This window comes from Puntigrus tetrazona, chromosome 2 (assembly GCF_018831695.1).
Source record: "Puntigrus tetrazona isolate hp1 chromosome 2, ASM1883169v1, whole genome shotgun sequence".
NCBI lineage: Eukaryota > Metazoa > Chordata > Actinopteri > Cypriniformes > Cyprinidae > Puntigrus > Puntigrus tetrazona.
In genome coordinates, this window is record NC_056700.1 from 7787169 (window position 1) to 7802683 (window position 15515).

General features: G+C 35.6%; 1 long non-coding RNA gene across 1 annotated transcript; it reads right to left on the reverse strand.

The window, feature by feature from the left end:
* Positions 1-1568: 1568 nt before the first annotated feature.
* LOC122328801 lies at positions 1569-4442 on the reverse strand. Its single transcript, XR_006247832.1, has 3 exons — positions 4316-4442; positions 3269-3437; positions 1569-1983 (listed from the first exon to the last, which is right to left on the reverse strand). It is a non-coding gene; the product is annotated as an uncharacterized LOC122328801 (long non-coding RNA).
* Positions 4443-15515: the final 11073 nt, after the last annotated feature.

A 15515-nucleotide genomic window follows, 5' to 3' on the forward strand; every position in this document is an offset into this window, starting at 1 on the left:
ACCAGAGTGATACTTAGGTCGACAACAAGTTATTTGCGTGTTTATGACCTGTGGAATTCAGATGTTTGCATGTACAATGGCAAGAGCAACCATGTCATGTTAATCTGTTGCTTTTAACTAGAAGTTGCTTTTATTGTCCTGTTTAATTAGTGTTGCTGAGAATTTTCTAGTAACTACTCAAGCAACACATGGTAAGAGGTCAGCTTGTCTTGCATTCTGTATTACCTTTCAGTCTCCGCTGGAATGTCTAGGACACTTTTTAGTGGATTTTCTACAGTATTTATAAGCATTAAAAGCAGAAAGGATTCATGCTTCAGTTAACACAAGCTAAGGCTCATTGTGCAGGTGCAGAAGAATTGCTTTCTCTTTGGTAAGGTAAATGGTATTTTCCTCCTACATTGTGATAATGTGGAGAATTGGCAACCTGTCATGGACAGTTCATATTAACCTATTTAATTCAATTGCTGAATATGGAATCAATTTTGTCTCACACCCAGAAATCTAAGCAAATCTGAAGGGACTTTCCAAATCATCCATGTCTGCCTCGTCAATTAGTCTCCCAAGATATAGTGTAATGACTCACTAAAATGATACATTTTGAAAACTTGATCATTTTGGGAAAGTCTGCTTATCTCAGTTCACTGGAGATTCTGTGTTCTACTCAGGCTTTGTGGAGTTGCTCAAACTTTAATTAAATCAGTTGGCCAGTCAAGTAAATGTATTCTGTCATGCCGTGCTGTCCTGTTTCCATTACGTCCTGGCTGTAAAGCCTAAAATTATATTTGTTGAGTGTGATGTACATCATGGTCTTTAAACAAGTAATAGTGCTTGAGTAGAGTTGATATATATATTAGAACTGTCAAACGAGTAATCGTTATTAATCGCATATAAAAGTTTTTGTTTGCATATGTGCATTCGGTGTATATTTATTCTGTACATATAAATGCACACTGTATATACTGTATATATTTTTAAAATATTTGCATATATTTACATGTATAGATTTCTATTTGTATAATTTATGTTATAAATAAATGTAATATTTCAACAACCTTTTTCAAAATAACCTTTGGAAACTGCAAATGTATTAATTTTGTCAGCACTTCATTCCTCATGCTGTACAAGTTTGTAGAGTGAAATTTGGTCAGCAAGCCTAAATGACTAAAAAAGGAAAAAAAGTGGCTATTCAAGCTTCAGTCTCTGGAGTAGGGTTTAGAATAAATCTACTTCAATTCAGGATAGTCCTTCTGCACCAAAATGCCTTTAATCCCTCAATAGCTCCTTCAGTAAGCTCCTTGGTCTTATTTAGCCTTAATGACTTGTTCTACTCACTTCTGTTGTTAGCACTAAAACTTTTGCAGGTTTACACCAGATTTTGAAGTTGCTCCACGACGCCGGAATAGTACAATTAACGTAGCAATTTAGGAAAAGCCTGATTGTGCAAGGTACTCTCTTCTTTAAGAAAATAACTTTAACTTTAAAAACGTATGAAAATTTTACATAACAAATAGTCCATGTGACAGACAGTGGGAGCAGTTTTCAAAAGAATTGTTAATTCCATGCCCAGAACAACTGCAAATGCTGGTTTTCCAACACATATGAACCCAAATATGTTTTTCCACATTTGAGTTTGTCAGCACTTGATTATAGGCCACAGCTGGAGAAGAGATGCAATGAATTCTCACCTGAATTCCTGTACCAGTAAATAGGCAACTTGCCACATTTGCATATAAAAAGGTGTGCTGATAAAAGAAGCACTTTAACTGGAGTTTCTATCCATTCAACATCCTTTCTCTGTCAGAGGTTTGATAGAAGACTACTTTTATCTCTATGGATCCCATTATAAGATAATTGTATTTATTTTCAGCAACAGCAAAAATGAGAGAAAGACATGGACATTTGTTCTCCTGTAGACCTCTTCTAAACTGCAGAATGTGCTCACGCACATAATTTGTTACTGCATTGATGTGCTTTCCAAGCAATCTAAAAAAAGACGGACATGAAATAGAATAACTGCTGTCAAAGGACTATACTTAAAAATGAAGAAAACAATTATTAATGAATGATAATTTTTGTAAAGATATGTAAATTGCATATAAACATTTTTACATTCACATCAAATATATGAAATGCATGAAAAATATTTGTAGAAATGGTTAATTTTAGTACGTTTTTATTTATTATGAGTATTAAACTTTCCCAAATTTTCCCAGACGATTAACAGTTCAATAGAGACCATGGATATGGATTCAGTCAGTAGAAAAGATATAATAAATAAAACTGTAAAAACATAATAAATTATAATAATTATAATAATTTTTAAAAGTTTTGTGTTTTAATATGTATGAAATAAAATGTATTCCTGTGAAGTCAAAGCTGCATTTCAGCAGCTATTGCTCCAGTCTTTTGTGTCCATCTTCAGGAAACATTCAAATATGCGATTTCTGATTTTTTGTTTTGATTTTCATTTATTTCTTTACGTTTTTTTGACTTAAGAAAATATAGTCACATTTTCATGCAATTTAATGCATCTTTGCTGAATAAAATTGCTAATTTAAGAAAAAGTGTTTCTGACCGCAAAGTTATGTGCTTTTAAGTATTATTAAACTAATAATTGTTTGTTTTGTTTTTTTAAGTGCCACTTCTAATCCTTTATATACACAATACAAATAAAGTACAGTCTAGAAAGCATTCTGAAAGCTGTAGCAGGGTGTCTTGTTAATTTTGATGTTAACAAAGGTATCTCTACAAGCATTTAACAGTAGATATCAAGCCCCTATGACCACGAGGGCATCTATGAGAAACAGTATTAACAGCTTATTAGCCCCGCTGTCCAAACATCTTTGGGATTTAATCAATGTCAATGTCAAATGATGCCTTGTCTTCCCCAGGGCAATAGAGTCAGGATGGGAACTGTGGGGCGACGTGCATTTTCCAAAGGAGAAGCATGGGCCTCTAATGAAATTAATCCTTAAATTATTCATCACCATCACAGAGCCTGACAAATGTCGAAGGATTGCGGTGATGACCTGAAGAAAAAATTGTCCTCTAACTAAGTGTGATGGTATTTTTCATCTCATTTGTTTGTAACCTCAAGATCTCTTTTTCAGTATAACCCATGAGTCCCATAATCCTAAACACCAATCATTTATTAGACACCGTCTTAAAAACCGTGGGTTCCAGGCACAAATGATTCAGGGGCGACATTATTGTTTGAAAAGTACATCTGTTTATGAGTCAAGCAGAGGGCACCATGTTTAAAACCCACCTTGATTTTTAGATCATCAGTATTGGTACATCTATCCATCTGACACAGGGAGAGTGTCTCCGGGGTGTCATTCATTTGGGTGGATGCTCAATCAATCAAGTCAACCATTGATCTTCCTGTCAAACGGTTTTATTCTCTCTGTAATAATCTGCTCACATTTGACAGAGACCTGTGTGGAATAGTAACGAGACAGACAGACAAGGCAAATGGTTTAAGAGGGGCTGCAGGCCACTGGTATATGAAGCTTCTGTGGGAGTGATGAGCTACATTAACGTAATAATTCATCTATTCTGGGCAAGAGTGGAAAATATGTTACAAAGCTGAACCTACTGACTCCTGTGTAAGCGGTTTCTTCCTTTTATATATATATATATATATATATATATATATATATATATATATATATATATATATATATATTTGCCAGGCAAGTTTACTTCTAATAAACAAAAAAAAAAAAAACACAAACAAAGCCAGAACATCTAACAAATAAGGGTTCTTTTATTCTTAACTGAGGCTTAAAGGAAACTCAGCATTAAGGTTTAATTCAGGAAATGCTTGACGAAAATCACAATCCAATCAAACAAAATATGACCTTCTTAGACAAAGTGACGAAAATAAAAATAAATTAACAGAGACAACCACCTAATTAACTTCAGTGGTCTCCAGAAACAAAATTACAACTTTCCTGAAGAAAAGAGGTTTTCACAGGAGCAAACAAGGTTACAAAAAAACAACAGCAGCGGCCTATGTGTGCTCTCCTGTTTAAACAAAGAAGAAAAAATGTAAAAAAAAGATCATAAACATGCATACCCCATCTGCACATCTACAGCTTCGTATAAGCATATTAATCAGAAAATAGACAAAACGATGCAGACTTTGGGGAAAATTAAATAAGCAACAATCACTCCGACTGATTCCCTGAAAAACACAGCAAAAGCTCACATGGTCATTTACACTTGATCTCACATATCATTGCTCTCCCCTCTAACACAGTATAAAGCATAAGAATTACTGCATGCTCGGTTAACATATAAAATAACGTACATTATTTAGCACTTTAACTCTTGTGACGTTTTAGGGTAACTCACGCTCGACCTCCATTAACGTGGTCTGAATTTCCCCTCCCACACCTGTCGAGCTCTCACGAGCAATGACGCAACTCTTGCGTGATCGTCAAAGTAAACCATGTACTCGCTGACGCCACACATTCACAAGTGGATATATCCTTTTAACAGTTTTATCAACTATTTTCTTTGTGTAACTCTTGTTTTCAACCCAGATCTCTTTCGGTCTGACGTGCACTTCTCTTTCTCTCTCTCGTTTTTTTCTTAAAGGGGACAGCGCACATAACCAAGTGACAGAAAACCAAAGGTGCATTTCCAGGGATGTAAAATAAAATAATATATCAAGTGAATCCTACCCGGTTTTATATATATATATATATATATATATATATATATATATATATATATATATATATATATATATATATATATATATATATATATATATATATATATATATATGCAGCTACTATGAATATACTTCTATATAATGAGCATTTCTTCAAAATGTCAGGGTGATACAACTGTCGTAATATCATACTATATGAAAAAAAATCAAGCATACTTCATTATATATATTGCTAGTCTTTTAAGACTAGACCTAATGGCCTTGATAGAGAGATGGATGAAACGAGAGGACATTCCTGCAATATTTGCCAATAATTTCTCATTTTACCATCATTTCCATCTGACTCGAAAAAGAGGAGGTACTGGTCTGCTTGTTTCTAATGATTGGAAATTTATTGCTTTACCATTCAGTCATTATTACCCATCCTTTCAAAACCCATTTCATAGATGTTTATTGACCCCCACGACCACAAAATTCTTAGATAAATAAGATGCACTATTCTCAAACTTTACTGAGGGTGGAACTCCCCTAGTTACACTTGGAGACTTCAACATCCACCTAGATAAACCTTAGACTGCAGACAACCACACTCTGCTTGACTCTTTTGATCTCAAATGATTGTTAACTACAGTTACAAATCAGGCAACCACCTTATTTACAAATGACACTGTTCCATTGATCATGTACTGGGTTTTCCACTGCACACCTTGGATCACTTCCTCCTCGCTCTTAACCTTAACATGGTTCCTGGCGCAATACATACCCTTTCACATGTCATCTTTAGACGTAACCTACGCTCACTCTCACCCTCCCCCTCCTGTATGCTATAGTTTCATATATGTTTTCTCCAGTCGTATGAGTCTTATCTCTCAGACAGGTCCTTTAAGGTATCTTGGAGAGGTGAGCTGTCCGAGTCACAACATCTAACTACTAGGGTTCCTCAAGGCTCAGTTCTTGGACCACTTCTCTTCTCTGTCTACATGACATCACTAAGCTTTGTCATTCAAAAACATGGTTTTTCATATCACTGCTATGCTGATGACATTCAACTCTACCTCTCATTCCATACTGATGATCTGAAGATAGCTGCTCGCATCTCAGTTTGTCTAACAGACATTTCTTGCCATCACCTTTAACTCAACCTTGCCGAGAAAGGACTGCTTGTGGTTCCAGCAAACCCATCATGTCATCACAATTTCACCATCCAGTTAGGTACATCAAGCATAACTCCTTCAAAAACAGCCAGAAACCTTGGAGTTTTGATTGATGATCAGCTGACTTTGTCAAACCACACTGATAAACTTGCTTTATACAACATCAAGAATCCCTTTCTTTCCGAAAATGCTTCATAACTCCTTCAAACACTTGTTTTGTCAGAGCTGGACTATTGTAATGTTCTCTTGGCAGCCAGCTCTATCAAACCTTTACAATTAAACCAAAACATTATTCATTTTTAATAAGAAAAAAATTATATTAAACCTGTTTATTTATTTGCACTGGCTACAAATAGCTGCTTGGATAAATTCCAAGTCATAGATGTTTGCCTACAAAACCATCTCTGGTTCTGCACCAAGTAAATTCATTACTTCAGACTCATGTGCTCTCTAGACTATCTAATCATCAGACCAAGGCACATCCGTAGAGGATGAAGGAGCCTGGTGGAGCTGGAGGATCGATGGGAGACAGTGGAGGCAAAGTAGCTAGAAGCTGAGATGGAGCCTCAGGGTCAACGGGCCTGGAGGCGGAGTTGAGGGACACTCTGACCACAGCCATGCTGGAGGTTGGCAGTCCTGTGTGGCTCACCCCATACTGACAGTGGGCTGAGGGCTATCAACGGGGCTGCCAGTTTAAATTTGAAAGTCATGGACACAATTATTTGTCTTTAGCCGTCTTGTTGGGTTTCTACATTATTAAAGCCACAACAGTTTCATGTTATATTCAATGTCAAAGTCATACAATTTTGCACATGGAAACATTCCAGAATTATAAAGTCCGTTCCGTTTTTTTTTTTTTTTTATCTTTGAAATGCATTTTAGAATAACCACCTGCAATTTTCTTTGTCTCACTCACAATATACTGCAAAGAATGAGTAGACAGCAGTCATGGGTTATGTGATTCTGAGCAATCTTAAATCCATTAAAGACACAGGAGGCCAAGAACACTACTTAATGGAAGGATAAAATAATACGATGCTAGTTGTGCTCTACATGTGTAACTAGAGACCAACATGACAAAACAAACTGTACATTTCATTTGCAGAACATGTTGTCACACTGTATAGAATGTATTATTATAATGTAACACACCATTACATTTCTATCTTTCTATCCATCTTTAGAATGTTTTTTGAACTGATATCAGACTCAAAAGAATGACAGACTGACATCCAGAAACAAATACAACCTAGCCTCAATGGAAATTCATTCCTCTTGCTAAATGTTTTGCAAAACTCAAAAACATTTGCAACTTTTTATTCCTTTTCACACAAAGTATGATTTGCAAGTCCACCGTTTTGATTAATAAAGCCTAATATTTGCATATTTACTTGAGGAATATTCTGTTGTAAATTCAAACTAATTTGAACATGCTGGGACATTTAAAAACTGACATATTCGAACATTATCATCACATATCAGTTTCATATGCATGAGTTTTCTAACTCGGTTGGCTTGGTAGCTCACATCTATCTAGCTCTCTCACAGCATTGCATCTATCTCTGTGCTCTGTGTGCATATGCTGAGTGAGTGGGCGGAGCATTGAGTGTGAAAGTTTGGCATGTGTGTCATGTATGAATTTTTTACCTTTTCTATCTATCTCTATCTTTTTTGTTTATTTCTCTGGGTGGTTTTAATTCACCTGTTTTGTGAAGTGTTTATTATACCAGGGTGTCTGCTCCCAGTTTTGTACTGGGAGCCTGGCTGCCCTCAGGTAGCAGCAGTTTTGATTCCTTGATGCAACATCATTGTTTGAAGATAGTCTCGCCTGTAAATGTACAAGAATGGAGCTTGGCCGTAGGAGAAGTGATTGGGCCAGAGAATTTTCTGTCCGTGTCCCACATGAAAAGTGATGTTGTGTTAGTGAAGACAGTTGAATTAGCGAACCAGACAAGTGGGATAGTGGTTAACAATATTTTTCCTCCTCTTTCCACTTCTTCGAAAAAAGTGACTCTTTCTTTTAAGGTCTTACTAGAATGCCCTCTCATTGTGGTAAGTTGGTTTCCCCAATTAAGATGTTTCTAATTAGGTGCAAGTCTTATAGAAACATGCTGTGGAAACATGTTGTTTAATTTAGGCGTTATGTCTTCATGATTTTACATGATAACCTGGATGAATTTAGACTTTCGAGTTTGGTACTTCCATTACTATAGTCCCTGAAACTAGTTTTGCACAAAAAAATCTTTACCTGCAGATGCTAGAAGGTTTTGAACAAATAATCCATCCTGACCAGACTTATTGTGTACCTGGTAGATGTACTTTTTATTGATTCTGATTCTGGCCAAAGTCCCAACTTAGATTTTGGCCTGGTGTCTTTTGACCAGGAAAAGGCTTTTGATCGAATTGAGCACAATTATTTATGGAATGTCTTAGAAGTTTTGTACAGTGATGCAGAGAGCATATTGAACGTTTTTTTAGAGGTTTTAGACAAGGATGAGCCTTGTCTGGTTAGTAGTCTGGATAGTTTAGCAATATAGCCTTTGTTAAATAAACTAAGAACAGATTTGTATGGATTGTATATTCCCTCATCAGTTGTCAGAGAGATTTTTTTGTTAAATTTGTTACAGAATTTTAAAGTGTGTTCTTCAACAAAAGTAAATTGGTCTAAAAGTAAAGCCATACTGGTCAGAAGATGCTTAAATGGAGAAACAAACCTTCTGGTTAGTTTAACCTGGATGAGGGAAGGTTTTAAATGTCTTGTTTAAATTGAGTTTTTTTTATTTTTAGAAAAAGATTAAAGTTCGTCTTGACAGATTTCTTAAAATGTCTTATAGGGGGCAGACACTGATTATTAATAACTTGTTAGTATTTTCTCTTAGTTAGTCTTATTTGCATTGATCATCCACCAGATTTTTCTTGAAAGTTCAGTTAATTTAAATAGTTTTTTTTTGAGACAAGCTGCACAGTGTTTTTGTCTTGTACTTGCCCAAGTAGGAAGGAAGTCATTGACTCATTTATTTGGAGAGCAGAACAGCAGCTTTTCGGCTTCTGTATGCACAGAGACCTCTGACCTCTGACCTCTGACAGTGGACTCAAACTGGAAATCTATTGGTTTTGCTATCCTGCAAAATTTTGAAAGCTTATGCCTGGACAAGCCTTGTCCAAGAACTTGTCCAAGTTACTTATTTTTTATCATAACCTTTTTAAAGTCTGGACTTTATTTATAATGCAAAGGCTATGCAATACAAGTTCCTTGCTTTGTGTGTTATAAGAACCTTTACGTTTTGGTTCTCTTTGGGCCCTTTCCTGTTCTTGGTGGAATTATTTTCTCTTCTGAAGTGACAACACTTATACATCTATTGCAACTGGCAGGATTAGCAGTAGCTGGACACTTGGGTATTCATTCAGCATGCATCGTGGCTAGACTTCTTGCATTGGATAAAAGTTGTGTGAAATCAATTAACCGGTGTGCTTTATATTATAGGGTGGATACTCCTTGGCATACCATACTCCAGATAAAGGAGGGCAGAATGAAGAAGTCTATATAGGTCACCATTAACTAAGAAAGTTAGCTTTTACTTTGGTTGTAAATCCTGATGTTAGTTATGATTGTCCATTTTGTTTTTAAAGAGAAATAGTTTTTGTGCATTTATGGATTGTGTCAGGCTAAAGCCTTTGTTTTACAATTTATTTGCTTGTTTTGGAGAAACCTTTTCTGCTGAAACTTTTATTTTTGGTTTTAAATATGTTCAGAGACACTGATATAAGTGTCACCTTTTGAACTTCTTGCTAAGACAAGCTAAAATGGCAATTTATAACTTTTTGCAACTTGTTTATTGTAGTGTTGATTGACTGATTGATTGATTGATTGATTGATATGTTTTATAATCTGTAATAAAGAGTCTTTGAAATGTAAAAATCTCTCTCTCTCTCTCTCTCTCTCTCTCTCTCTCTCTCTCTCTTGTGATTTTTAAAAGTTATCATTCTACAGGAAAATGAAAAAGAAAATTCAATATTACATCCATTAACTAATTTCCTTTAAATACGAATAGGCAGCAGTTCTTGATTGTTGTTTACTAGTCTCTGACCAGCCACCACTCAGAGAACCCAGTCCCTGCAGGAGGCCCTGTTCTGGAGAGCCTCCATGGGTAAACACAGATCTCAACAGGACAGGAAAGCACACATTGTGGAAGCGGGCAGAGCTGGCAGCCATACAAAGGTTGCATCCGCATGGACCCACCCAATGATTAGCAGGCAGTGGGAGGCTGGGATTTGCCGCTCCCCTCTTGGAAAGAAAGCGGGATGCTGGGGTGATTTATTTGTCTCATTAACACGTGAAGGACGGAGCTGAGATTCGCTGACCAATGTCTTAAAGAGAAAGAACCCCATATGGTTTATTCTAGCTCTGATCATTCAACTAGTAAAGCAAAGGCCTTCATTTTTCTCTCTCAATTAGGTTTCCTTAGAAACATAATTAAAATAATTACAGTAATTATGTTTCATTGTTAAGCAGTGTACATCACAATGAAAGCTGTAGCATATATACTGTATTGCTCATCGCTAATCTAAATTGATTTTAAAGTCACATAGGTTGCCCAAAAAAGTAAATTGTCATCATCAGAACACAAATAAAAAAATACAAATCTTCTATTGCAAATTGTGCAAACAGATCACTGATATGAATTTAAGAATCAGCCTTGCATGAAAATGAATCTTTTATACCAGTTTTTGAATAGATTCTTAAAATGTTAGAATAAAAAGAATGCTCATGAATTAGACATTTCTACTATTCACACTTCATACTAAGTACAGCAAATATACAGCATACAGACCATTTCATCAATTTTTGTAAACTTGGGATATTATTTATTTAAAATATATAATATTATTAATTACATAAAAATATATGTGTTAATATATTGGGCATTGCTACATCTCACAAGACAAATTTGTGAGATGTTCATTCAAACAGCAGTATTCAAAGAGTTATGAATACCTTATGAACCGATTCACTGAAAAGATCATTCCCAGAAGTGCAGTTTATTTATTAATGTAACATTGCTACTAAAATGTAAATTATTCAGATAGATAGAATTGGATCAGCTGATTGAAAAGATCCACATAAAAAAGTTTTACATTGTTATAGTGCAAATTGTTCATTAGTTGGGCATCTACTTCTCAGGACAAATAGTTAGGGTGAGGGCCAGTTCTCATTTCTTTATTAAATTAAAAGAGTTGCCAGATATTCTTCAAAAACCCACATTTTGTTCCACAATACAAAGTCAGTTCAGTTTAAAAATTGCTTTGTCCAAGACAAATTACAGAAATAATCAGTGAGATGATTGAAATCTTACTCAAATAAAGAGAGGTATTGACTACCTAAGATCAGTATATGTTGACAAAGGAATTGAAAAGAGCAAATGAGTGACATATGGTAATCCTTCAGAACCTGATGCATCACAGCTCTCACAGGAGATTCAAACAATAAAACCCCCTTTTTTCTTAAATCGCGACTTGTGTGCAGTGAAAGAGGAGGATGGGCTGTTCTGTCCCTGATGACTCTGTGGCCTGACCTTCTCTTTCTGCCTTTTGTCCACCTCTCTGACAGCATCCGCAATGATTTCTCCATTCCAACTCTGACAGGACAACACAATGAATCGGAGCCATTACAAAGGGACTTTTCCACTTCATTAAGCCAGGGTCCCAAAAGCTTGGAGGGCACAGAATAAGCAATTTATCTTGAGTTACAGCTGCTTAGAAGTAGCTGCATGATAAAATGTGAATGCCTTATTTTTTTTCTCGTTGTAAATACCCCTCTGGACATCCTCTGGTGTGGGCATGAAAAATCAATATTAACAAATGCATTTCTTCAATTATGGAAATTGGATCCTATTTAAGACAGTGCATGGCATGCTTACAGGCATTTGAACAAGATCAAACAACAATGGGTCAGTTATTCTTGTGCAGGCTGTGAGAGGAAATTGTGCTGATGATGACACGGAGACTGGGAATGAATTGTCGTGTCCGTGGACAATGACAGCGTAATAATGTCTCTCAGCAGGCTTGTGCTGATTGATTCATTATGACCCTCTGTGCAAGCCTATTTCAGGTGGTATGTCAGGTCAGCTTATCGATAGATTGAATTGAACTGCATCCAGGTTTTAAATGAGGGCTTCTAATGATTGGCTAAGAATCCAATGTATCAAATGAGCTCAAAGGGAAATGTATAATAATTGCAATTAATTATGATTAATTACAGTTATTTATATCAGCTGCCAGTAGTAAATGTAGAAGAATTAAATTGGCATCAACTGTATGTCCAGAGAACATTCAGCGTAAAGTCTAAGTAAGGATATTTCTGTGACCATAGAAAATAATTTCCTACAGTATTAATGCATTAGAGCATGTAGCAAGGATCAAAATCATAAAGGGACATTATTCACAAGTAGGACCAGAAACTTGCGCAATATGTGCGCAAAAGGGTCTGTAAACCTCTGCTTTATGTAAGATACTTACATTGCCTTGGTCATTGATAAGTGCCTGGATGCAGTCTCTGATAAAAGTCTTTACGGTTTCAAGGTTGTGGACTCATGTTTTGAATAACTACAGTGTAAATTGTTTGATCTTAGATGTAAATATTACGATCTAACATGCAATTTGGGAGTGTTTCCTCAATAGTCATTCGTTCATTTGAATTTCATTTACAAAATAACTGAAAAACATCTTATTGTGCATCTTATTTTATCTGCTTTAAGATTTTGGGGTTTGTAGAACGTTGCATTATAAGATGAGATGTGATCAAATGGCACATGCTCATAATAGGCATATGCCCTTCAAATTATGGTTTTGCACATTTAGGGGTATGGTTAGGCATAGTAAAATATGTTTTAATCACTATGAGATAGGTGTAAAAGGTCAACACGCTGCATTTAAACAAAACTGGCATTTTGATTGGTAAGGACAGTCATACTTCATATCATGATGACAGATGCAATACGACATAGTGTAGCTGTTTATATAAAGCATTACATAAGTATTACAGTTTTTAAAAAAAAGTTTATTAATATGGGTGTAAATATGGGATAGAGAAATTGAAGAATAGTTACATTTTGTGTTTAGATATAATTTTGATTTTGGCATTTTGATCATTCCATATCTCCACTTAGTACCATGAGATCTGGAAAGTTCAGGGAGTCTGCTTGAGAATAACCACAATAATGACAGTCGTACTACAGATGCAAAAAATATTTGCGATTGAATCTTTAGGTTTCAGCTATTAATCCTTCACGCTGCAAACCTAAACTGGCTGAAGTTAATGGAGCAAGAAGGGAGATGTGCAATGTGTGCACTTTTGATCCCTGATTCAAAAACACTTTGCTATCACAGTTAGGAAAGTTGGGAGTATTTTCGGCAAACCATAGTTGAAAAAAAATCTGAAACCAACCAAGATCCTTGTGGTGTGGCAGAAGTCGCCATGAATCTAAACCAAACCTCCCAACAAAAACAGACAACCATCTGTTCCATTTAGACATTTTTGTGAATCTCAGTGAAATTTCAGAGAGCAGCAGATCTCATATTCTAATGAAATGCTGGAGGCTCAGAAGTGGTTTCAGATCGATGGGATTGGGAGGGAAAACGCCCTAGTGGTTCGAGGGGTTTCCTTCAAAGGCCAGATAAAGCCCTAAAGAAAAATATAAGCATTCTTTCAAAAATTACAGAGTAGAAATATGGTAGAGGTCAGATAAAGGACTGAGGAACTTACTTTTTTTGTCTTAAAGTGACAGTTCACCTCAAAATTTTAATTCTGCTATCGTTTACATTGATGTTTGAAGAATATTCTGACTGCTTTTCATAATTAATGAAGGTGAATGAGTACTGGGGTTGTCAAGCTCCAATATGAGTAGTAACTTCTCCTACGGCCTTTAGAATCAATGACATTCATAGACTTGAGTAGAAAATTGTGTGTATTATATTACTAATGTGTACTGTTTACTGTAATACACAATAATGTTCATAGCAAGCCTTCAGATACACAATAAAAGACTGTGTCAAATGTTGTCTATATTGATTGAGAAAAAAGAGCTCAAACTCAATCGATGTCTTCTGACCTGTGGTAACCTTCAACATAGTTGAACAAAAGACAAAACAGTTTAGAAAAATATATTTTAGGATGCTTTTATGTAAGATGAAATATGTCAATAAACAATTCACTGGCAATTTCAGTAATGAGCCTAAAGTCAGATATACTTCCTATTCAACCCAGTTTCTGTATTCATTCCAGCACACTAAAATTTGATTCTTTGTTAAGACGAAATATAAGAGGATATGATGTTCTAGTTTAGCTGGATTAAGTGTTCTCAATCAGTGATAATGCATCATTAAAGATAAAGTGTTTACACATTTATCATAACTGAAAATACTGGCAATTTACAGAATATGATTTCAACTACAAGCACAGATGGCATTGTGCAGGTACGTAAATGTGCAGTAACTGTAAAGAACTTGTTTTATTGGTACCCTGATTGTTGTTTATCACAATATTAGAGTAACATATTGATGTTAAATGTAGATTCAGATATGCTATTACCAAAAAAGAAAAAAAAAATACAAAATGCAAATTTACCATCACCTAAGGACAAACACAATCAGAGCGCTGAATGGGTTTCTGGCAGTCTCGAGATTCTCACACATGCCAAGGTTTTCTAAGAACTGCTTTTGATGGAGAACCAGACCACAATCTGTATTCTATTGCACAGCCTCATTTCACAGGAATTGTAGCGATTTGGACCTCTGCTGCAATATAAGGTGATTTCATAGGAGAGGATAAGAAAAAATAGCTGGTTCTCGATGAAGCAGGGTGGGTCTATTGATTTTTTTTTTCTCTCTCAGAGATGTGGGGTAAAAGACATTTGTCTCAGTGTACAGGTATATGTGATAATTTTACCTACAAGATGTCCAGCAATGGTACAGCTACTGTTAGAGACATAGACAAGCCCTTTCTTTTGCTTCTTTCTTTGAAACCGCAGACAATCCAACTGTTGAGTATTTTAGTCTACAGTGAGCAATATAAAGGGCAAACTACTGTAAAATTAGCTATACCTTAATATTTAATAGAAAAAAACCCACTTATTTTTATCTAAAATAATCAGAATTTTAAACAGAGAATTAATTGTTTTTTTGTTGTAAGAAGTATAGAGAAACCCATTAAGAACGCTATGCACTTGTTTTAGGAAATAAACAGCAACATTTTCTAAAGTTAGCTATTAAAGAAAGACCATAAGTCATAACAAACCATCTTGCCCCAATATACTGGAGTAAGAAAAAAAAGGAAAGCATAAGGAGTTGGGTCATGACTGCTGCATATAAAGCCATGGAATTCTCTCTCATCAGTAACATTTCAACAACACATAACCATATATATAATATATATATATATATATATATATATATATATATATATTATCACACACGTCACTTCTCCAGAGTACTGATTACCCACACCTGCAGCCACTTAGTCCAGTGGCTCTCCCGCTCATCTCCTCCGTACCTGTCCGGTTCGTCCAGCACGCCCTGCGGTGAGTGTTACGACTTTAATTCCATCCGTTTCCAACATTCCACACTCCAACGCTAATCTCATCTCCCATGATCAACTTTTCCCAGTTAATATGCTGGTGGAT